A 25,923-nucleotide genomic window follows, 5' to 3' on the forward strand; every position below is an offset into this window, starting at 1 on the left:
AAAAAAAAAAAAAAAGAAAGCTCTCTCAAATGAATAGACTAACCTTCTACTTTAAGAAACTAGGGGGGAAAAAAGAGCAAATTAAAAACCAAAGCAAAAGGAATAAAGGAAGTAATAAAATTAGAGCAGAAAAAATAAATTAGGAGAAAACAATAGAGAAAATCAACAAAACTAAATGTTGGTTTTTTGAAAAGATCAACAAAATTGACAATTAGCTATATGGACTAAGAAAAAAAGAGGACTCAAATTGCTAAAAAAAAAAAAAAAAAAAAGGAAACATCACTACTGACCTTACAAAAATAAAAAGATAAGGGACTACTTTGAATACTTGTATGTCAATAAATGGATAACCTAAATGATAGAATCCTAGAAAGGCAAGAAACTAATAAAACTGTTTCAAGAAGGAATAGAAAATCTTAACAGACCAGTAGCAAGTAAAATAATGTAATTAGTAATCCAAAAGTTTCCCACAAAGAGAAGTCCAGAACAAGATGTCGTCAGTGATGAATTCTATTAAACATTAAAGAATTAACACAAATTCTTCACAAACCCTTCTGAAATACAGGAGAAGAAGGAACACTTCTCCAGTTATTCTATAAGGCCAAACACAGCACAAGAAACAGAAACTACAGATTAATATTTTTAATGAAAATCCTCAAGCAAATACTAGCAAACTGAATCAGAAACATACAGAGAGGATTATATGCCATGACTAAGTGGGATTTATCCCAGGAATGCAAGGTTGGCTCAACATATGAAAGTCAATCACCATAACACACCATATTAATAGAATAAAAATCAAAACCCACAGGATTATCTCAATAGACACAGAAAAAGTATGGGACAGAATCTAATATTCTTTCATATAAAAAGACTCAGTAAGTTAGAAGGGAAATTCCTGAACCCGATAAAAGGTCTCTACAAGAAAGCTCACAGCTATATCACACATACAGTGGAAAGACTGAATGCCTTCTTCCTAATATCAGGATTAAGTCAAGGATGCTCACTCTTGCTTTTACCAATTTTCTTCAACACTGTAGTAGGTGTCCTAGCTAGAAAAATTAGTCAAGAAAAATGAAGTTAAAAGGGAATATTGGGAGGGAAGCAGTAAAACTGCCTCTATTTGCAGAAGACATAATGTTGCACCTAAAACACACTAAGGAATAACAAAAAAATTTTAGAGGCAATAAACAAGTCCAGCAGGTTGGCGGAACACCAGATTAATCTGCAAACATTAGTTGTATTTCTGTGCACCAACAATGAACAAACCAAAAATGAAATTAAGAAAACAGTTCCTTTAATAATAGCAGCAACAGAATAAAACAGGAATAAGCTTAATACTTAAAACAAAACATCATTGAAAGAAATTGAAGAAGACCCAAATAAATGGAAAAACATCCATTGTAATGGATTAGAAGATTTAACAGTGTTAAGAGGGCAATACCCTCCAATTTGATCTATAAATTAAACGCAATACCAATCAAAATTTAAGCTACCCTTTTTGCAGAAATTCACAAACAGATCCTAAAGTTTGGAAAACGCAAGAGATCCATAATAGCCAAAACAGTATTGAAAAAGAACAAATTGTCCATCACAATTCCCAATTTCAAAATGTACCACAAAGCTACAGTAATCGAAACCGTGTGGTACTGCCACAGGTTGGACTTACAGATCAGGGTCCTAGAACTGAGAGTCCAGAAATAAACCTATATGTTTGTGGTCAATTGACTTTTGACAGTGGATCCAGGGCCATTCAATAGGGAAAGAAGTCATCTGAACAAACGATGCTAGAACAACTGAATATCTACAAGCAAAAGAATGAAGTTGGACCTCTATCTCATACCATATGCAGAGATGACCTTAAAATGTATCAAAGACCTCAGTAGAAAACTATAAAATTCTTAGATATAAACACAGGTATGATTCTGCATGACCTTGAATTAAACAACATTGTCACAGCTATGACATCTAAAACCCAAACAGCCAAAGGAAAAATAGATAAATTTGATTTCATTAAAATTAAAACCTTTTATGCTTCAAAGGCAAGAAGCACATGAAAAGATGCCCAACATCATTACTCATTAGGAAATGCAAAACTACAATGAGATACACTTCACATCTACTGGAATGACTATAATTTTTAAAAAATTAGACAATAACAAGTATTGGCAAGATGTGGAGAAATTGCCTTATATCTTGCTAATAGGGATGAAAATGGTGGGGCTGCTATGGAAAATAGTTCGCAATTCCTTAAAAAGTTAAATATAGAGGGGCACCTGGGTGGCTCAGTCGGTTAAACATCCAACTCTTGATTTCGTCTCAGGTCATGATCTCATGGTTCATGAGATGGAGCCCTGCATTGGGCTCTACGCTGACATCACAGAGCCTTCTTGGAATTCTCCCTCTCCTCCTCTCTCTTTCCCTCCCCCTGCTCATGCACTCTGTCTTTCTCTCGCAAAATAAATAAATAAACATTAAAGAAAGTTAAACCAGACTTACTATATGACCCATCAATTCCACTTCTAGGTATATACCCCAAAGATTTACAGCATATGTTCACATAAAATGTGTATACAAGTGTTCATACCGGCATTATTCATAACAGTAAAAATGTGGAAACAACCCAGATGTTCATCAATTAATGAATGGATAAACAAAATGTGGCATATCCATACAGCAAAATATTATTCAGTCACAAAAATGAATGAGCTATTAAAAATGCTACAATATAGATGAGCCTTAAAAATATGCCAAGTGAAAGAAACCTGACACAAAATGCTGCATGTGTGTACATTACATTAATTTTATATAAAATGAATTTGGTATGGCAGGAATAAAAAAAAAACTAATATAACTGTGAATGGCATTGTTGAATCACTATATTGTACACCTGAAACTAATATAACACTGTATGTTAGCTATACTGGAATGGAAAGGAAAGGAAAGGAAAGGAAAGGAGAAGAAAAGAGAAAAGAAAAGAAAAGAAAAGAAAAGAAAAGAAAAGAAAAGAAAAAGAAAGGGAAAGAAAGGAAAAGAGAAGAAAAGAAAAAAGGAAAGGAAAGGAAAGGAAAGGAAGAGAAGAGAGGGGAAGAGGAAAGGAAAGGAAAGGAAAGGAAAGGAAAGGAAAAGAAAAAAGAAAAAAGGAAGGGAAAGGAAAGGAAAGGAAAGGAAAGGAAAAGAAAAAAGAAAAAAGGAAGGGAAAGGAAAGGAAAGGAAAGGAAAAGGAAGGGAAGGGAAGGGAAGGGAAGGGAAAGAAAGAACTGTGAAAGCCAGAGTGCTTTTCTAGGCAACAATTTAATGCTACCACGTTATGATCAAGTAAAACAAATTTTGTGGAAGTAATTTAATGCACTCTCTTCAAAGAATTCCAAGTTCTCACTTCCATCTGATGAGAACCAAGATTGAAGCGCAGCGAGCTTCCCATGAGGACACAGAAGCAAAAATCAGCATGTGTCCCAGCAGGCAAGGGCCCCAGAGTTTATCTGTGACCCTCTGCCTGAGAAGGACCCTGGCCAACATCAAGTGAGCTTGATTTCCTGCTCTGTCTGTACTTTGTATCAGTCATTCAGCACATTTGTCAAGTGTATTCCAGAGACGCCATTTGTCAGTTCCTGAGGAAATTCCAAATTAGTGAGGCCCTAGCCTCAAGGAACCCGCAACAGTGGTAGAGATGCATATAAATTTCCTACCATAGGATAAAGACCAATCGTGTAACATTTCAGCAGAATAGAAATGTCAGGGAAACCATGTGTGCCTGGAAATTTACCTTTCCAGTTGAGACTTAAAAAGGTGGATTCTGGAATATTCCTGAAACCCAGCTGAGAAGTATCTGAAGGGAGGAGGGGCGAGGAGGAAAAGTGAAGATGGAGGGTGGTACTGGATGCAACGTAAGTGGTTATTTTTATAGAGACAATCAGCATTTAACCTTAACTTTGATTCTTACAGACTGACTGTGTAATTTGGGGCAATCCATGCAATTCTTCTCTGCTTCTGTTTCTTTGTGTAATACAAAGATAATAATAGCATCTATTTCATGTGGGTATTTTGGGGATTAAATAAGGACCTACGAAGTGCTTAGCAGAGAGCCCGGTACAACGTCATAATCATTCAGACCCATTAGGTCCCTCCTCACCCAACTGATTCTGGAGGCATCTGATGAAATAAAGCTAGCATGGCATGTCTTTAATGAGGATTCCCTCTTGGAGTTAAAAACTTAAGGCCTTTTGGAGAATTTTAAGATAGTTATAGTTCAGGGTTTTGTTCTTACATATCTTGGATGGATCTCTCAAGCTGTAACTCTAAATCTGGGACTATTAGTGGAAGTCTAAATGGTTACTGTTACCGACGTTACCGATAATGCCGAACACCAATTAAATCATCTACTCTACCCTTGGTGGACTCATCTGTCACTATGTTGTATACGTAACTTACACTTTGTTTTATTTTTTTTAATTTTTTTTATTTAAAAAAATTTTTTTTTCAACGTTTTTTATTTATTTTTGGGACAGAGAGAGACAGAGCATGAACGGGTTTGGGGCAGAGAGAGAGGGAGACACAGAATCGGAAACAGGCTCCAGGCTCTGAGCCATCAGCCCAGAGCCCGACGCGGGGCTCGAACTCATGGACTGCGAGATCGTGACCTGGCTGATGTCGGACGCTTAACCGACTGCGCCACCCAGGCGCCCCTTACACTTTTTTTTAAAGTTTATTTATTTTTTAGAGAGAGCGCACAAGCAGGGGAGGGGCAGAGAGAGAGGGGGACAGAGGATCCCAAGCAGTCCCTGCACTGACAGCAGCGAGACTGATGTGGGGCTCAACTCATAAACCGTGAGATCATGACCTGAATCGAAGTTGGAGGCTCTGTTGACCGAGCCGCCCAGGTGCCCCGCAATTTATACTTTTAAAATAACAATGTTGACTCTCCAGTACTACGATTCAGAATAATCCAAGATTTCCAGATCTTGATAAAACAATGTAAAATCCATTAGCATTAGAGCCAAAGCTTCCCTCCTACACATTCCAGGAGGTCAATACTATTTTTTATTCTGGCCGGCATGAATATTTATTGGCTCATGAAGTCATACTGAATAACATGGACTTGCCTAGTGACCCACCCCGTCTCCACGATAATTCTTGATTATGGAGACTCTTGACCATTGGAGGAAAATTCTGACATAAAAGGAGTGTTTGAAATACGAGTTAGCTGACTCATTATGCTCTGAATTCAAGTAGATTTTTGACAGTTCACTAACAATGCCCAACCGTTTAGTTACCCTTATTTTAGTCATTTCAGTGATGAAATTTTCCCTCGATTTCTGTCTGTTAACGCTATCACTTGTGTAGCTGTTGCGACCTCGTTCACCAGCTCAGGACACAAATTTGATTACGTCTTGTCATCTTCAAATTAAAATTGCTTCATCCCCCATTCATCAGAGTAACATGAATCCAGGATCTTTCAAGGTCATCCTTGCCCATCATCTAAGAACCCCAGATATTCCCTCACTCTAAAGTGGCTTAGTCCTGCTCTGGACGCCTCTCAGAAAGCAGCTAGGGAATCAGACTGGGGGGGGGGGGCAGCCTGAAAATGACTTCCTATTATTGTCGATGCCATACTCCGCTACACCTTTGTGCAGCGTTTCTCTTTCTGGTTCAGACTGGTGTACAGACCTTATCAGTGCTTGGGAAAATAAAAATCAGTGCTTGGGAAATAAAAAACCTTCCCTGAGTCTAGGTGTCGCCGCTGAGCCGGGAGGCGTACTCTAGACTGCCGTCCCTTGTGGGGATTTTCCTCTTGGGTGGTCTTCACTTTCTTCTCCTCCCAGGAGACGTCAGTTGAGACTCTGAGCCTGGCAGAAGCATCTAAGGATGTGGGATCTCAAAAGAGCTGGGAACGTGATAGAGTCGGTACTGCCAGTTTCCTTTTACAAGGCTTCTTGATGTCCACGAACATGTCCTCCTTCCCCCCACAATGATCAGATCTACATACCGGGTTGTTATTTGGAGAGGCTGCCTTTGTCAAGCCACAGAAAGGGCCTATTACTCACTCTCCCCCTGGAGCAGCCAGGCCCAGTTGCTTGACAGTTACATAATTGAGAGGAGTCTTTTCAGTGGCCTCCCAGAACAGGTTGCAAGGGAACTTGCCATATCTACCAAAGCTGTCGAGGATTTTAAAAGATACCTTGTCCTGAAGGAACGAAAAAATGTTAGCATTGCACCCGGACACCATGCGGGGAATTCACAGAAAAAAAAATTCAGTGAAGATAAGTCTTCGAGTGAGCCTGCTACCTATCAGATTTAATCGTGATTCTGCTATTTAGCAGTTGTGTGCTCAAGCAAGTAAGTTGATCACTCTGAGCCCATGTAACAGCGTGGCTAGAAAGGATCCGTGGCTCTAAGTCGTGAAGAACTGAGAAATCACAGCGTAAACAAACTCGAGTTTTAATTTTTCTTCCATAAGAAGTACAAAAGTTGGGGCGCCTGGGTGGCTCAGTCGGTTAAGCGGCAGACTTCAGCTCAGGTCACGATCTCGCGGTCCGTGAGTTCGAGCCCCGCGTCGGGCTCTGGGCTGATGGCTCAGAGCCTGGAGCCTGCTTCGGATTCTGTGTCTCCCTCTCTCTCTGCCCCAAACCCGTTCATGCTCTGTCTCTCTCTGTCTCAAAAATAAATAAAACGTTAAAAAATAAAAAATAAAAAAAAGAAGTACAAAAGTTGCCAACTGCAGACATTGGTTCATAGCTCAAGATGGCAGAACCAAGGACCCCACATTTCTCCTGGCATTTCCCTCATAGTCGCGAGACGGCACTTACATAAACAGCGGGCGTATCACATCTCAGGCAGTAGCCCGGAGGAGAGAATGGGAAGAAGGAAGGGTCAGTGCTGGTTTCAGGAAAGCAAGAGCATCCCAGAAATCCCTAGACCACTTTGGTTTATATTTTATGGGCCAGACTGTGCCACATGGCAACTTCTAACTTCAAGAGAGTCTGGGAATGGGAATTGTAGCTCTCTAGACTCCAGGGTATAAGGACACACTGAAAAGTGGGTGAATAAGGCTGCCGTGTCGGGCACACAAGCAAAGACCCGAATTAAGGGCAGTAGCAGCAAGGAGGAAGAACTGTGGACGGGATTGAAGCTGGAGTCAACAACGTTCTTTGAGTCACTGAGGGTGGGTGATGATGGGGAGGGCAGAGGTCAGGAACCACATCTTATTTTTCTTTTCTTTTTTTTTTTTTTCAACTTTTTTTTTTTTATTTATTTTTGGGACAGAGAGAGACAGAGCATGAACGGGGGAGGGGCAGAGAGAGAGGGAGACACAGAATCGGAAACAGGCCCCAGGCTCTGAGCCATCAGCCCAGAGCCCGACGCGGGGCTCGAACTCCCGGACCGCGAGAGCGTGACCTGGCTGAAGTCGGACGCTCAACCGACGGCGCCACCCAGGCGCCCCTCACATCTCATTTTTCAAGTAGCCTCCTGAAGGGCCTAATAAAGTCCTCGAGCTAAAATGGACCGTCAAAGATAGGTCCCCAGAAGATGTTCAGAGTTGTGATTCTGTGGGCGTATAGCAGGACCCCAGACCCCTCTTCAGGGAGCCAGGCCTTGCAGAATCACGGAAACTTATCGGTTAGCACTTGCTTGATTTTTAGGCAAAACTCAGGCCGAAATCTTTCATTAGGGACCATCTCCTGTTTTCGCTTCGTGCCTTTATGTTAATGACTGACTCAAACAAAAATTCTATCACTGTGTATGAAAAGGCACTTCCGTGGCATCGACAGGGGATAGATAGAGGGCTCGATAGCCTCTGCGATCCTTTCAGGGGCATTGGCGACTGAGCTTGCCTTCCATGAGAACCAGTGGGTCAGTCTCGTGGAGCCCCTTTTACACGGGTATCCTATTATTTAACAGGCACTTTAAATTGAGACCAGCCTCCTGATTCTCAAGCAGCCTGGCTTTTATTGGGAGTCTCTGCCACGTTCAAACATCTTTAATACATTTTAAAAATAGAATTGTAAAAGGCGGCAACCAGACTTCAAAGCATCGACATGCTGGCCAGAATTGTGAAGCTGGCGACAATTTTCGCCGGGTTGTAAAGCTCGTGGAGCCTCTTTCAATCCCCGGAACAACTGACGAGCGAGGCGCTTGGTATACATTCCTCCCGTGTGTGTCTCCCGGATGGGCCGGGGCAGACCAAGCGTGGGGCACAGAGCTGGCAGAGAGGGAACCAGTGTGCCTCCGGGCAGGGCAATCAGGCCCCCCGCAGAGCTGGGAGAAACTAGGTCGAACTGAAAAGAAATGAGATGTGAGAGCGGATTAGCCACCGTTTCTGAGCCCTGGTTCCTCAGATCCTTCATTTCCTCCCTACGTCTTCCTTCCACGTGAAAGCTCCAGACGTTCTCTGCCCTCAGGTAAACCCTCTTTGTCCCCCTCCCCGATCCCCGTACACTTACTCCACATCGTATTCTGTCTCCTGCTGCCACCTCTGGGCTGTGAGCACATCGAAGACAAGGCCTGTCTCTTATTCACCTCCTGGGCACAGCAAATTAAATGTGTGTTTCGAGAAAAAGTTGAGTCTCGCGGGAGAAGCCGGCCGACAGGATCTGGGTTGGGGGAATTACGGAGGGAGGTTGTCTGCCTTCCCTGAACCTAAGGCAGAGGTTCTCAGAGTGTGGTCTCTGAATCACAGAGCATTGATCCCAAGTCTCAGCGTCGCTGGGGAACCCTGGAAATGCGTGTTCTCAGGCCTGGCCCCAGACCCACTGAGTCAGAAAGTCTGTATGAGTCGGGATTCCCCAGAGAAACAGAACCGATAGGATGTTGGTAGAGAAAGATTTATTACAGGGAATTGGCTCGTGCGACTGTAGAGGCTGACAAGTTCCAAGGTCTGCAAGGTGAGTCAGCCAGCTGGAGAGCGGGGAGAGCCAATTGTGTGTGCTTTCCACCGGAAGGCCAGCAGCCTAGACACCCAGGAAGAACTGACGCTTTAGCTCGAGCACCAGAGCAGGGGGGAGAAAAGCCCCCGTTCCAGTTTCAAGATGAGTCAGGCAGAGAGGAATCTCAGAAACCTGTGTTTTCGCAAAGCTGCCAGGTGATTCCACTGCCCACCGACGTTCAGGAATCGCTGACAAACTTCCCAGATCTCAGTTTCCTCATCCGGAAAATAAGGCTAACAAAAACGACCTCGAAGGGCTGTTCCGAATATAAAATCAGATGACGTATGTATACCGCCTAGTCCAGAACCTCAGGCATATTCATCACTCAGCAAAAGTATTGGAGGGCAAATCTATTTTGGTTGGCTTCCTTTCACTAGAATTGACCTTTGGAGACCACTTTCCGATATTGGCAGCGTCCCCTGGTACATTTGGGTTACTCACACAAGAGTTTCCTTTGGTTCCTCTAAGGCCCCAAGTTCACCTAGCTAAGCCCTGTCCTTGCAGAGTCCTTGTAAGTTGGCCTGAGCCAAGCATGAATCCTGTTTACCTCATTAGGCCCCGACCCTGTCCCTCAGGCACCAGACAAGTTGGACCACAGGCGGCAATAGCTGTTTGTGTTGTAAAGAGAACAATCGTCCGGGCCCCCAGCTAGCCTAAGCGGGAAAGGAGAGGACCTCGGAGAACGGTTCTCTGAAGAAAGAGCAGAGAAGGATCTGGGGCAGCTCCGTCTTTCCCAGAAGCTGCTACACCCTCCCTGTGGGTTGTGCCGAAGCACCACGGGGGTGTTGAAAACCACCAAGCCTCTCGCATTTCAGGCCAATGAAATCCCTCGCCTGTCACTCTCAGCGAAATAAAGCTTTGAAAAGTATTATTATTATTACGGTTCTTTTCATGAGCCCGCAATGCCTGCCGGCTCCCCCCCGCCCACCGGTTTCCATTCGTTTTCCTGTCGGAGCCCAGTCTTTGAAGCCGGCATCTCCCCAAGTGGGTAAAGATGTAGCACCCTTCTCTGCCAGGCCGACCCTTCCTGGAGAGCCCCAGCGGGGGTGAGTTGCCACCTGGCGGGACTTTTCTCATTAGCCCTGCCGCCAGCGTGTGTCCCAGCCTGGTCAGCCTTAGGCTCTAAGCAAAGAACTTCTAATATTTTACTAGAAATTAGTTAGAGGGGCTCAGAGTGTGACAACCGGTTTATTACTACTGAATCTGCTTTGTCTGCAACTGGCAGAAACGGGAAAAGGGTGGCCACCCCACTCGGATGACTGGGTAGAAGGAAATGGCCAGGAGGGAAGACAACGAATGAATCCTTGTTGTCACTATCACTTGATCTCCGTTGGCTAACTGGCCACCCGAAACCAGCATCGGAAACAAGTTTGAGAAGGCCGCTAGCTGAGCAAACAACGTGAAGGCCATCAAAGCCAGAATATCACTTTTGCAACAAAATATTTTTCCGTTGGCTTGGTGCTACAGGATATACGAGGATGACTGAGTCATGGCCCCTGCCCTCAAGGAGCTTGTAATTCAATATGGGAAATAAGACACTTACCCGGGGGCGCCTCGGTGGCACAGTTGCGTAAGCGTGCGACTTCAGCTCAGGTCATGATCTCACGGTCCGTGAGTTCGAGCCCCACGTCGGGGTCTACCCTGACAGTGCGGTTCCTGCTTGTGACTCTCTTTCTCCTTCTCTCTCTCTCTGCTCCTCTCCCACTTATTCTCTCTTTCTCTCTCTGTATCAAAGTAAATTAATTTTTTAAAAGGCACACAGATGTTACAAAAACCTGAAGCACACAAAGATCAAGGAGAGACATTTAAACGAAAATACCACAGGCCTTCAGAGAGAAGGGACTTCCGTCTGGACGGAGATTGGGAAAGGCTTCACGGAGGACGCATTTGAATAGAACTTTAGGAGAAGTACTGATGTATTTCAAAAGACAAAATATAGGAGACCCTGGTGCTTGTCTCCTTGTGTTGGTCGCCTTCCCCACTCACTTCTTTCCTAGAAGAGCCAGCCTTCCAGTTTAGAGACGGACAATGCCAGATATCCACTTTCCGAGTCTTCCTTGAAGCAAGAATATCGTCTTTTGACTCCATGTTGGATAATGGCACTGAATAAACGCTGGCTAGGGGGCCCTTGGGAAAAATTTTATGTCTTGATTTTTAAAAAATGAACAGAGGGGCGCCTGGGTGGTGCAGTCGGTTAAGCGTCCGACTTCAGCCAGGTCACGCTCTCGAGGTCCGTGAGTTCGAGCCCCGCGTCGGGCTCTGGGCTGATGGCTCGGAGCCTGGACCCTGTTTCCGATTCTGTGTCTCCCTCTCTCTCTGCCCCTCCCCCGTTCATGCTCTGTCTCTCTCTGTCCCAAAAATAAATAAACGTTGAAAAAAAAAATTTTTAAATGAACAGAAACTGGCTTCCCTACTGGCTTGAACATTGTCTCCCAAGGATGTGATGCTTGGAGTTGTATCCACCATCTTGGTATGTAGGGAGAAAGCAATAGCATTACAGATAAGCAACTTTGCATCCTGGACATAACCAATCCCAGAACTCCCTACTTGTTAACATTTTTTACATGCAATAACAATTTTTTTTTTATCGCGAAGCCCCTTTTAGTTGGATATTCTATAACCTGCAGCTGAAGGCATCTTAAAAGTGATACGCTAGGATTATGGAAATCCATTCACAAAGGGAGAACATAAGGAGCAAAGAAATGAGGTAAGGCCAAGTGGGTGACGCATATTTTGTCAAATGCTTTTAGAACGTGGAGAGGACTAGGACTAACATGAAACGAGTTCCAGGAGAGTTGTCTGACTAGGATAAGGAATATGATTTTACTCTGAAGTGTGGTGGGGAGACATGGAAAGCATTTAATTTTTTTTTTTCAACGTTTTTATTTATTTTTGGGACAGAGAGAAAGAGCATGAATGGGGGAGGGGCAGAGAGAGAGGGACACACAGAACCGGAAACAGGCTCCCGGCTCCGAGCCATCAGCCCAGAGCCCGACGCGGGGCTCGAACTCCCGGACCTCGAGATCGTGACCTGGCTGAAGTCGGACGCTTAACCGACGGCGCCACCCAGGCGCCCCGGAAAGCATTTAAACCAGTTCCTGCCCTTACAGAGCAGGGCAATAGGAAAATGAATGCTCAGGCAGAGATAAAAAGGAAGAGAGAGACAGGAAGACATGTAGGATTTCTTTCACAGAGAATCCGACGCAGGGGTTATCAAGCATGTGTTCACATTACACGCCCCTGAGGAAGTCTTGAAAAATCCTGAAATCTGGGTTCCTCCCTCAGAGCTACTGATTCAGTTGGTCTGGGACGGGGAGCTGGCCTGGTTCTGTTGTTGTTTAAGCTCACTACATGACCTACTGTGCAGCCACTGCACAGCCTACCGTGCACGACTGTGGCAAGGGAAAAGAAGCGACTCTGGAAGCAGAATGGGCGGGATGTAGGTGCCAAAGGAGAGGAGAGAGTCAGAAGTCTCAAAGACCTCTTTCCAGATGGACTGACTGAGAGAATGACGGTGCCATTTATGGAGATGGAGAAGCCAGGAGAAGAAGTAAGTTTAAGGAAGAAAAGTTCCGTTTGGGAAATAACTGAGTCTGAAATGCCAGGAGCAAGCTCTGGACGATAGAGAGAGAGCTAAGCTAAAATTACCTACACTGGGGGATCCCTGGTGCTTTGAGAGATGTTGATGGGAACGTGGGAAGAGGGAACCTGGAAAGAAAGAAGAGGACTAAGGACAAAACCTGGAAGAACATTAAGGAGAAAGGGTAAAGAGAGAACACCCCCGAAGAGGAGCCATTGTGTGGAGTTAAAACCGAATGCTCCTCATGCACTTAGACTAATGCATTGATGCACAGCTTCCTGGTGCAGATTAGACATCAAATGTGAGGCTGGCGTTGTTACAGAATAATTCAGTCAAAGCTGCGCACCCTTCCTGTCCAACAGTACGGCCGAGTTGGAACATGAAGTTATCTGTCCAGCCTCACCTTCACAATAGAAAAAAAAATACTCCCCTAAGAGTAAATGTGGTATTCAGCTGTTAAAAAAAAAAAAAAAAAAAAACAGTGAAAAGGGCTTCAAATAATATTCTTGAATAAGTTGCATGCCCTTTAAAGAAAAAAAAATCAAACTTGTTCATCTGCCCCACCAGTGAGGCCACAGGTCTGATAAACAGCTGGTCAGGATGGGGAGACTGAGATTTCCTCCTCAGAAGATTTTAAAACACCAAAAATTCTTCATTCATCTTTCATAGCTTTCTGCATGAAGAATTGGACAATACATATTCCAGACCTCTCCAGTTCATTGTGACGGTAAATGTGATAATACTTGGGACCATTGAGCAATGATATTATTGTGTGAATTATTGTTATTTAATGACATTCATAGCTACCTATTAATTACTAGTATTAATGAGATAATACTGCTTCAATTAATTCTATTAGTTACAATGCAGTTGTAATTAGTATTAATTATAATGTTTAATTAACATTAGTAAATATCACTGTCATGTAGATAGAGCCAACATTTGTTAAATAAAAGCTTCCTTGGGAATGTAGCTCTTGCAACTCAGGCAGGTAGAATGAACCTGCTTCAGATTGCATGGAAATGGTTTCCATTACTTTGCTTTCTCTCAGCAAACCGTATCATAAAACGTATACAAGGTGGTGGTGAGGTGTGTGGGATAATAGAAAATCATAGGCATGTTTGTGAGAGTCGAGTTTCAGGAAGTTTCTATCAGGGTAAGGGAAGAAACTGAAGAAGTTATCAGGTACTTTTATAATTAAATTTAGTATAAATTCAAGTTTCTCGAACTTTGAAGGAAAGGTCTAATGAGAAATAACCCATGGTTCCTCTTTTACTGTTTGGTAGTAATTGCTTCATTGTAAAATGTTCACAAACCTGAACTTCTTCAGGCAAAATTTCTAATTAGGATTTCTATCTGGGATAAATGTACATTTGCTTAAAATCAGTCACCCATCATGCAAGATACAAAAAAAAAGTTTTGGCTACAGCCAGGGTTAATTACCTTTAGTACTCAAACGAAGTTGGCTGCGATAATGGTTAGACTACTGAGAAAAAGATAACTACATTCACGCATTTCTCTGGAGCCTTCTCATGTTCATGCATGACCTTGGAGGTCCTTCCCAGCTCCATGAGCCTAGGACTCCACAATGAATAGTACCTGGCATACTTTCACCGCTATCTTAGGGAAAGAGAAATTTGGCTGAATTCCAGCTTATTTTTTACTTTCAAAAATCCGTAAGTAGTTTCATACAGTGATATGTTTTTAGCCATTAAAACTATATTTTTTAAATAAAACTTAAGAACAAAGAAAAATATTACACACACACACACACTATATTCACCACAAGATTGCCATTTTATCGAAAAATCTATTAAATAAATTCTATCAAAAAATTTGAAGCAGTTATAATGGTTAACGCTGGGAGATGGAATAATAGATGATATTCAATGTTTTTTTAAGTTTATTTCTTTTGAGAGAGGGAAAGGGCGTGCACAAGTGGGGGAGGGGGCAAGAGAGGGAGAGAGAGAATCGCAAGCAGGCTCCGCGGTGTCAGTGCAGAGCCTGACATGGGGCTCAATCCCGAGAACTGCGAGATCATGACCTGAGCCAAAATCAAGAGACGCTCAACTGACTGAGCCACAGGGGCGCTCTGATTTTCAAATTCTCTATTTTCTATTTGTTGGTAATTTCATGCAACGTATAGAACATATCATGATCAGAAAATACGTTGAAATACTGATGTAGTTTACCCAACTCTTATTTATAATTAATAACCATAGTTACCACAGGGAGCTATCACCACAGAAAACACATACATACATACGCGTTAAGATAGGCGTTAAATCCCTTAAAGAAACGTTAATAGTGTTTTGAAAGAACTCATTTAGAAATCCTGACGTCAACGTTCCTTGAGCTTGAGCTTCACTGAGTAAAGCAATGATAACACATGGCTTGGGCTAGAAAATTATACGTATACGGCAACTTTGTTTGGGTCCCTTGGAAGACAGAGGTTGGCAAAGTTCTCACTTGGCAACGATTTTGTTCGCCTTCATTCATTCAGTCTGATTTCATGAGTTGATTTTATTTTATTTTAACGTTTTTTATTTATTTTTGAGACAGGGAGAGACAGAGCATGAACAGGGGAGGGTCAGAGAGAGAGAGGGAGACACAGAATCTGAAGCAGGCTCCCAGCTCTGAGCCGTCAGCACAGAGCCCGACGTGGGGCTCGAACTCACGGACCACGAGATCATGACCTGAGCCGAAGTCGGCCACTTAACCAACTGAGCCACCCAGCGCCCCTCATGAGTTGATTTTAAACAGTTCTAGATGATTTTTCATCACCTGAACAGAGTGCCCTGCCAATCAGCTGTCGGTTACTCCCATCTGCGAAGGACAGGCTTCCCCAAGTGGGTCATAACCAGCCAGCTACAGAACAGTCACGTGACAGCCACAGGCCTGCTCTTAGAGTGAGTGGTCTGCACATCTTCTTGGTGCCGAGCAGAGACCTTGCAAAGCAACAAGGAGAGAGATCTTTCCTTTGGTTCTTATCCACCAAAACCAAATCAAAACAAACAAACAAAATAAAACCAGGCCAAAAAAAAAAAAAAAAATGTCTCCCGTTCTTTAGACACACCGATGAGTTCATTCTTCCCCACTTCTTCCTTTCTGTGCGGCCTTTTGGGACTTCTTCCCATGGAAGTCTCCCTTACACAGTCACTAGACCCAGATATGCCCAGCCCATGCCAGGGAAAGCCTTGCCCACAACGTGTCATTCGTTTACGGAGTCAAATGGGCTTTTTAGTATTTAGTGAGGAAAGGCTTCCTAGATTCAGCCTCCATGATTTGGGAGATTCACGTGATGAACTTGACCTGTGTGGATTGTTATAGAAAAGCATCAGAGCCCTGTTGAGGAGGAGTGAGTTACGCAGGAAGGGAACATACAAATTAAACATTTACCACCTTTGCATCAGCATCGATCATAGTTGAATTTCGTTAACTCATTAATTATGTTTAATGTCAGGCTCCCTGCTGCGCTCTGAGCTTCATGAGGGCAGGGACTAGGTATTTCTTTTAACCTAGCAGTGTGTTGGGCACACTTCAGGCATTAAAAAAATATCCACTGAATGAATAATTCTGGCCTAAATGGGAATAGTGGCCAGAATGGGAATAGTAAGCACTTTCATGTTTAAATAGCTATTCCATTATCTAAATTACCGGAAACATCATACAAAAATCTCTGCACATGCAAAGTACCCTATTAATGAATAAAATAATAACTAAAATCTTGTTTCCTCTGAAATTCAACATGTAAATTTGATTTATATGACTAACCATGAATAATAATTATGATAATTCTTTCAGCATGTCTGTGATCCATTATGCTAAGTGCTTCACCTATATAATCTCACTTAATCCACCTGATGAACACATGAGTTATCATCAATTTACAGATGAGAAAATTGTGACTCACAGTGGTTCAGTGATTTGCACTGTGTCCCACAGCTCTGATACCTACCCAGGTCTGTCTGACCCCAAATGCTTATGTGCTTAAGCACAGTGCTGTACTTCCTCTAAATTGGATTTGCATTAAATATCATATGTTACTGGGGCACCTGGGTGACTCAGTCGGTTAAGCATTCGACTTTGGCTCAGGTCATGAACTCGCAGTCCGTGAGTTCAAGCCCCGCGTTGGGCTCTGTGCTGACAGCTAGGAGCCTGGAGCCTGCTTCAGATTCTGTCTCTCTCTCTCTCTCTCTGCCCTTCCTCCACTTGCGCTCTGCCTCTCTCTCAAAAATAAACATTTAAAAAATGGTTACATTTGATCTCAGCCGAAAGGCTGAGAAGCGATTAAAAAAATGGTTATAAATATCATATGTTATTAACAATTTTAATTTATTTATCCAGGAAACTTTACTGAGTGTCTAGTGTGTGCAAGGGACTGGGGATTTAAAAAAATTGAGATAAGAGTCCTCGAGGAGCTCCTAGCTCATGATAGCAGAAAATCTACAATTGTAAAGGAATAATTGCAATGCTATGGTAGACCCATCATGCTAGATATGTAAACCACAGAAGGGGGGGATGGTCAAGTCTCCCTGGAGGTCCGAAGAGGTTTCTCAAAAGAGATGACCCTACAATAAGCCTGGAAGAATGAGTAGGATTCTGACATGCAGATAAAGATGAGGCAGACAGTCAAGTGGAAGGATCATGGACTGTGGTGCTGATGAGGACCTACAAATTTTTCATGGTCATTTCAGATGGTGTAAAGAGGGAAGGAGATAGGGCAAACCAGAGACAGCCTCTAAGTCAGTGGTTTCCAAAGCGTCCCTGGACCAGCAGCATGAACATCATCTAGGAATCTCATAGATATGCAATACTTGATCCCTTCCAACACCTACTCAATCAGAAACTCTGGGGTAGGGCCCAGTGATCTATAGGTTAACAATCCCCCTGGGATTGGGATGAGTCTGATTGGGAACCAGTGGTCTCAGGTCATAAGTAGTCAGGAGAGTCGCAGAAGGCTCTACACGTTTGTTTGTTTTCTCCCTACACTGTTGCCTAAGTAGAGCAAACGATCTTAGATTGTCAGGACAATGGAATTTTCTTAAAAGCAATTTCGTAAGTCTTTGACCAAATTGTTAGTCTTCAGGGTTTGTTTTTGAAAGTAGCAATTCAATGACCATTTATAAGGCACAGCAGGACAAATGGTTTCCAAACCTCTGTTTGTGACCTGCATGGGGCCCAAAAATGCCCTCTCGTTGTAGGACATTATGGGAAGAAAATGAATTTGCATGATGCATAAATGGTAAAAGGGTTTTATGGCTCTTTATATGACAAGTTTGTGGAAAATGCAAATAACACTTTTAGTTTATATTCAGCTGTAACAACAACTTATTATTTCCAAAGATTAAATTACAGGCTAGCAAAATGAAATGGGCTACATGGTCACTTCTTCATGGCATCCTCTTCCAGTGGCAATTTTTCAATAAGCAAGCTCAGCTAATTGAAAACAGAAACAGTTATCTTCCAAAGAGATCTTTGAAGTAGCTTCTGATGGTTTACAATAATGGCCCTACACAGCTATCAGTCTAAGAGTGTCTTCGTTTGGGCTGCTGACCTCTAAAGATGATCCGATACGTAAGGAACCTAGAGCCATAAACCTTGCCTCGGTAGACTTGCCAGAAAAAGATAAGCAAATGGCAGGGGAAAACAAAGCCAACAAAATGAGAGCCTAGACTCTCAGAGAAGGCTGATTACTGAGACCCGTTACCGCCAACGTCCATTACCAGAATAACAAGTCAAAAATGGAAATCTGCTATAATGGTTGTTTGTTGTCTTGTACACCAAACCTCAGGCTGAGCAAAGATTTTTTCTTTTCAACTCACCGTTTGACATTGGCACTCGTATGCCTGTCTGTGGCTCTTTCCAGACCCTCTCCATCCACCTGCTCACATTCTCACTCTCTCTTGGCTTATCTAAATCCGTCCACATTAAGACTCACCTCAAGTACCCGTCCCCTGCAGAACCACTCTTTGCCGGTAGTCTGATCCCATGGTTCCGCCTTAACAATTTCTATTGCATTCATTGCTGATGTGTTTCCCAAATTTCACCCAACTTTATGTTACCACCTTTATGAATTTTGTCATGATCTGCCACCTTGTTTTATGATTTACATGAATACTTAAATATGTTCTTTAATTTGATTCCCTTTTTGCTAAAATAAATGTATTTGAAGTTAACTGGATATTGATATTACAAATGGAAAATCAGCATCTGTTAGAAACATATTGGGGCGCCTGGGTGGCGCAGTCGGTTGAGCGTCCGACTTCAGCCAGGTCACGATCTCGCGGTCCGTGAGTTCGAGCCCCGCGTCGGACTCTGGGCTGATGGCTCAGAGCCTGGAGCCTGTTTCCGATTCTGTGTCTGCCTCTCTCTCTGCCCCTTCCCCGTTCATGCTCTGTCTCTCTCTGTCCCCAAAATAAATAAAAACGTTGAAAAAAAAAAAGAAACATATTAATACATATGAACATATAACTATTTAAGTTAAATTTTTTTTTTTATCCAAGAGCACTTTAAATGATCTTTCCTGTTACCACTTGCCTTGCAGTGGAGTTTGGGACAAATTCTATAATGTCGTATGGCATGGATTCTCGAAGCGTGGGCCCCGGAGAAACAGCATTGGAAACTTGTTAAAAATGCAAAGTCTCAGGCCCACGCTAGGCATACTGACTCAGAAATTCTAGGGGCAGACCCCTGCAGTTGATGTGTTCAGTCCTCCATTCTAGGTGTGCAAAAGTCTGAGAACCACTGGGTTAAGAGATAGATCTTATTGGGGAAATTGAGATCTAAGGGTCAGCAAGAAACACTGGTTCCCTGCTACCCAGAGAGGTGCTGGGGCAGGTGCTGCCCGGTGTGTCTGTGGCTCGTAGAGGGACCCTTCCCCTTTTTGCTCCTCCTTCTTAAAAGGCGAGCCTGAGAGCAGACCTGTCAGGCTAAGGTTTGGGCACCAGCTGTTTCCGGGAGTTGCCTGGGAAAGCCAGCGGCCCAGCATACGTGGGAAGTTGCATCCGTTCCTCCCAGGGAAAAGAAGCCATCAATCCCATGGGTAGTTGAGAAGTTCACGTGCAGCCTCATCCTTGAATAGAAGGAGCCACTCCACAATCCCAGCTGGCTTACTGTGGGGGCCATTCTGAGGCAGTTCCCAGGGCCACTTTTAGGCACCCCTTCCCAGTGCACTGTACCAGAGACAATGCTGTGCACACTTGGGAAAACACCAGCCTCTATAAAGTTATACAGACTTCTCTGTGGTATTATGGCTCAAACTATTAGGCAGCCCTCCCTGATTTTCAAAACCTCCTTGTATTTTTGTCCCCCAGCTCCTTCCTGTTTTCCACTGTCCTTCCCATGGCACGGAAGGGGGAGGTTTTGTGGGTGCCCAGTAAGTATTTAGAACCACAGCACTTTAGAAGTGGAAGGGAATTCAGAAATTATTTAGTCCAACCCTTCGTTTCCAAATGAGAAAACTGAGGCACAAAGAAGTTAAGTGACGTGCTCAAGTTCCACACATTTAGTTCGTGGCAGACGGTGTGAAAATCCACGTCTTAATTCTCAAGAAGACACGCTTCTACGTTAAACCATGATCTGCCAAATGGGCACATCCCCTGCGCGTCACTCCCTCACCAACAGTGGAGAAGCCTATTATGTGTGAGGTTTCTTGAAATTTACTACAATGCTCCCTCCTCTAGAAGTGTTTACTAAATGTTTATATCGCCTATGGAGAAAAATTATTCATAAATAACTTATAAAGAGGACTTACTTGACCAGCCAAGATGATTTTTCTTCTGAATTACATCCTAATATGTATAGCTTCTTGCTCTCAGCTTACTCCACTTGGAGCTATGCCCAGTACAATTTACGTCTATGAACTGCTGAACATTTAAGCAAATTAAGTGTCCAAAAAATCAAACACAAATTGTATCTTGGTGATTTATGCCTTCATAAAGCAAAACACATACAGTGTGCTGAGCACAGGCCAGATTTATAGCTCCACTGGTTAGGGAAAATAAATCGACAACTCCTAGAGAACGTGTTGAGAACCACGCATATGTGTTTAATTCTTGACCACAGGGATTTCTCCCCAATGATGTTTATCTTACAAATCATCTTCAATGCTAATACGCAATGTAAACCGAGAATGAGAACGATGTACAAGACTTCTGGGTAGAGATTTAGAAGCCAGTTAGCTTTCACCAGAACCCCCCAAAAAGGCAGACAACTGAACAACTCTGGATCTTCCATCGCTAACCTAACACCCCTGGGGTATGCTACCCTCTCTTATTAGCGTAAGCTAAGCAGTTTCATGTAAACGTTGGAAGATAGTGAGAAAATAAATCAAGAGTGCCGGAGTAAACCAAAGAAGCTAAGAGTGGACCCAAATCCCTACTGAGATATTTCTAGGACCATATGACCTTTACAGATGAAGTGTCCTACCGAGGACATAGTTCAGGGAACAAGCACATGTGCGCCGAAGCCAGAGAAAGAAGTTTACATCTCAAACTCTTCACTTCCTGGCTGTGAGTGTCTGTTTTCTTATCTATAAATGGGGATTAGCAACCTCTACTTCAAAGAGGTGTTGTTTGAATTAATGAGATAATGGTTGTGTGGTAGCAGCCTCTAAGACTAGTTCCCAGTGATCCCCACCTCTTGGGTATGGACCGAACCAAGTGACTCCTTGTGTGCAAAATATTGAGGAAGTGGTGACGCTTCCAAGATGTGTTTACAAAAAAACTCTTACTACTGTCTCGTGCGTCCTCTCTCTCACTTTGACGAAAGCCATCTCTCATGTTGGGAACTGCCCGTGAGAGACCTAAGTGCAAGCAACGGAGGGAGGCCTCCAGCCAACAACCGGCAAGGAACCGAGGCCATTGGTCCAGCAGTCCAGGATGGATGGAGTCGTGCCAACAACCACATGAGTGAGCTTACATGTATATATTCCCAGTTGAGCCGTAAGGTAGTAGAGAGTGGATACCTTGATTTTAGCCTCTAAGGGGCACTAAGTCACACGAAAAGTTCTGGCCCACCCAAACTGTGGGACAATAAGTGTTTGTTGTGTTAAGCTGTTAAATTTTGGAGCGTTTTGTTACGCAGCATTAGATAACTAATACATGCTGTAAAGTGTTCTGTGTAGTACTTGGCACATAGTACAGTCTCTATACAGGATGGCTATTATTGTTGTGCACATGAAGATTACACCCTGATAATTCCCTCTATGCTTCCAAATAAAGAAGGTTTGGGATCGCCGAGAAACTTTCAAATTTGTGGACAATGTTGCAGCCTAAACAGTGAACATTATGCCTTCTCAAAGAGCGGACTCTATGGAAGTCCATAAGACAGAATGTCACCTTTTGAGTTGAGAATCCCCATCCTGCAGTATGTCCCAATCCAGAGGTACTCTGGAGTAAATTTGTCCTAGGTGAGTTGCAGAATGCAGGCAGGCATTTTTTTTACTGCAATTCACTGTGGCTGAAATTTCAGGTAGGTGCAAGAGAGTCAATCTTGTGGAACCTGCTTATTAAAAACCTGACATTCAGACCCTGTGTTTTCTTTTGGAGAAAAGCCACAATATAATTGAGTGCTGGACAAACAAAGATTTTTCAATCCAAGGTCAGGTTGTTTATTGCTGTTATCAAACTCAAACAAAATTTAGCCTCAAAGAGTAACCAGAGATATCAGAACAGATTTATGTACAAGGATGTTCATTGTGGCATTACTTACAAACATGAAAAAAGATGGGAGACAACCTAAATGCCCAACATCAGGGGACTCGCTGAATGATTTGTGATATGGTCACACAGTGGAATACTATGAGACTATTCAGCATGTCTTATAGGAATATTTACTGAGCTGGAGAAATGCTTTAAGTAAAAAAAAAAAAAAAAAAAAAAAAAGGATCTAAAACCATTTGGTAGGGTCCAAGTTTTGAAGGAAAACAAGTATAATTGTGTGCCCACGTGTGCGTGTGCTGGGATATGTGTGTACGTGTGAGTGAGTTTTCCTGGCCTTCCCCCTTTCCAGCCTTCCTGTCCCCCCAGTACATGGTTTAGTTCCATTTCCTGCCCAGGTGAGTCTTGTCGCAACCGTTGTGGTTACTACTGTCAGAAAACAGAGAAATGCAGGAAAGAACACAGGAAGAGGGGAAAGAATTAGCAAAGAGAGTCATCTAACTTGCATAATGGGGAAGGAGGGAGGGGAGAGAAACAGTAACAGAGAAGTGGGCTAACGGTAGACAGGAACACGCTGACGGTCTGCTTTTTTATTACAGACCCCTGACAGAAGCACTAAGGGTGGCATCAGAACAGAAAAGACTGAGCATACAGGCCCCTTTGTTAGCCTCCAGGGGGAGCCCAAGACCCTCATACCCTAATGCCCTTCCTCCCCCTTAAGGAGTCTCACTTAGAGGCAGGACGAGGTATACTGAGCCCTGGTGCTAAGGGCTGTTGTTCAACATAAGGAAGGAGGAGTTTCGACCAGTTTCTGTGGACCCTGACTCAATCTTGACATCATTTCTCAATTTTTTGGCACGCAGTTGGCGCAGTAAGATGAGAAACACCTCCTACCCAGGAGGGCCCAGGGCAGAGCCTCCCGGAGCAGCTCAGCCTCTAGACCACGTGAAGAATTTCTCTTCTTTGTTGTGTCCTTCCCGGTGCTCTTTTTTGCCCCCCCCCCCCCCCCCCCCCCCGCTTGCCTTTACTCACCAGCCAATTGATGAGCTCCATCCAGCAAGGCTTCTCAGCCAAGCGGTGGGACCAGTGAGTCAGAATCTGGCACAAATTCCAATTTGGTAGGTCTGACGTGGGGCCTGGGCTTGTGCAATTTCAACAAGCTTCCAGATGATGCCAGCGCCACTCGTCTATGGCTAACCCCTCGTCTCAAGGCGTAAGGAGTGAGATCAGGATGTGTGCGCACCGGAGACGGACCGCGGAGGCTGTCTCGCCCGCTTTTGGCGTAGATCTTGCACTACAGGCGCAAAAGCGGTCTTTGTGGTTTCCATGCGGTTCTGTCTTAAGTCATCAGGTTCTAAATGAGGGGGTAGCTTTTAAGCATTATGATACTGGCTGGCGTGGTTTTGCCTAGAATGCCTGCCCTACAGCGCTCCCCCCGTAACTGAAGGCTGCGGTGGGAGTGAGATGAGTCAGAGATCCAGTGGTTACCTCCAGCTGCTGGAACACAGGTGCCTGCAATTTTCTCCTCTCTGTTTCTTTATTCTTATTTTCTCTAGTAAACATATATACTTCTTAATTAAAAAAAAAAACCCAGGTAAAAATTCTTCACTGATTTCTTATTACAGGATCTTTTTTGGTTTTTATTATTTTGTTTCTTAGAAAATGTCATGTTCCTCGTGGTTTTTAATGATCTTTCATTTCTTTTTTTTTTTTTAATTTTTTTTTCAACGTTTATTTATTTTTGGGACAGAGAGAGACAGAGCATGGACGGGGGAGGGGCAGAGAGAGAGGGAGACACAGAATCGGAAACAGGCTCCAGGCTCTGAGCCATCAGCCCAGAGCCCGACGCGGGGCTTGAACTCACGGACGGCGAGATCGTGACCTGGCTGAAGTCGGACGCTTAACCGACTGCGCCACCCAGGCGCCCCAATGATCTTTCACTTCTGAGAGCAGCTAATGACGGGCCGGGAAATAAGGACAACAAACAGAACGGCCCTGGTCCCTCTTGAAGAAGAGACGAGTCAAGAGGAGTTTTCAGCATTATTGGAGTTAAGTCCGTGGAGGACGGGGCCTGCTTATTCATTTTTTTCCCCATTGAGGAAAGAAGGAAAGATCAGTTCGTATTTCGGCAGAAGGATCAAGATTAGCATTGGAAAATCATTTCCCAATGGCAAATGTTCTTAAATGGAGAAACGGGTTATCAAGGGAGATTTGTAATCTCTACCCTTGCAGACCTTTAAAAAAATCCATATATGTGAATTATTAAATTTGTAGATGATGTGTGGGATGTATAAACTCCCCAAATGCTATATCCTTCTCACTTATCATATTGGGCTGCTTCCATTTGCCAAAACTTAACGTGAAGTCTGGGGGTGCAAATTAATGTTAGTAATCACAAAAGAAAAATGTAGTTAGGATCCCAGCTGCTATAAATAGTTTAAATAATGCCATCCCAAAGCAAATATAAATGATTTTTGGTTAACCACAGTTTGGGATTACCCACACCACTGCTCTATTAGTACAGGTAATTGAAAATTGACTCTGTAATCAATCCCCATTTCTTTGATTTAATTCAGGTGAATTCCTCACCAGGGCCGAGGGAATGCACTCTGTGGCCTCCCAAAGCCCATGGGGCCTGATGGACCTTTGGTGATGATTTTGAAAGGCAACAAATTATTGACACAGCAAAATTATTCAGAGCAAAGTGGTTAATTTTTCCCCTTTGATACCAATATACTTCCATTAAAATTTAAATAAACTTTTAATTTTATTGAATCAGGATGGAATCTGTATATAAGTTGCTTTGGTCTTTCTGGGATCTTACGCGAGACTGTAAAAAAAATACCGTCTTCCCCTTTTCCTAAGCATCCGTGTCACCCCGGTTATGACATGCTGAGGCCATCCGAAGTGTGGACAGTGGTGTATCATAGTGAATTCTGACCCATCCTCTTCCCCCGGCTCATCACAGACCTGATCGTCCCGTGAGGGATCCCATCTCGGGGACAAGCCCACTGTCACGGATGACACTTGAGGGCCGTGTCTTTCTGCTCACTTCCCCTCACATGCCACATCCTTCTGATTACCAAGCCCAGCCAATACTACCTTTTCTCCGTCTCTTCAACACGGCCCTGGTCCAGGCCACCAGATTCTCTCATCTGGCTCCTTCTACAACTCCCTAATGGATGTCTCTGCTTCTAGGCTCACCATCCAACCTAGGCCACATATGCCAGCCAGTCTAAGCGTGCCACTCCCTGGCTTAAGGCTCTTCCATGAAAGACCACATGCTGTGGGATTCTATTTATAGAGGCAGAACATAGATTGGTGGCTGCGGAGGATTAGGAGGATTGGAGGGAAATGGGGAGTGACGACGAGTGGGTATGGGGTTTCTCTGGGGGATGATGAAAATATTCTAAAATTGCTTGTGTTGGTAGCTGGACAACTCTGGATATACTAAAAACCATTAACTGCGTAGTTAATAAATAGGCGAATCATATAGTATGGGAATTATGTCTTCAAAACACTGTTTCAAAAAACCACAACTTTGTAATGGCTCCCGAATGCTGTTCACCTAAATTCTGAGATTTTTGACACAGCCTGTGATGCTCTAAATGGTTTACTGTCAGCCACCAGCCTTATTTATACCCTATGACCACGTACTTTAACCATGTTGAATTGTGTGGGGTCCCTTAAACTTGGCATTCTCTTGCTTGCCTCTGGATTATTGCACTTGTCTCCTCTGCCGTCCTCCCCGGACCTA

The sequence above is a fragment of the Prionailurus viverrinus genome, chromosome C1 (genome assembly GCF_022837055.1).
Source record: "Prionailurus viverrinus isolate Anna chromosome C1, UM_Priviv_1.0, whole genome shotgun sequence".
NCBI lineage: Eukaryota > Metazoa > Chordata > Mammalia > Carnivora > Felidae > Prionailurus > Prionailurus viverrinus.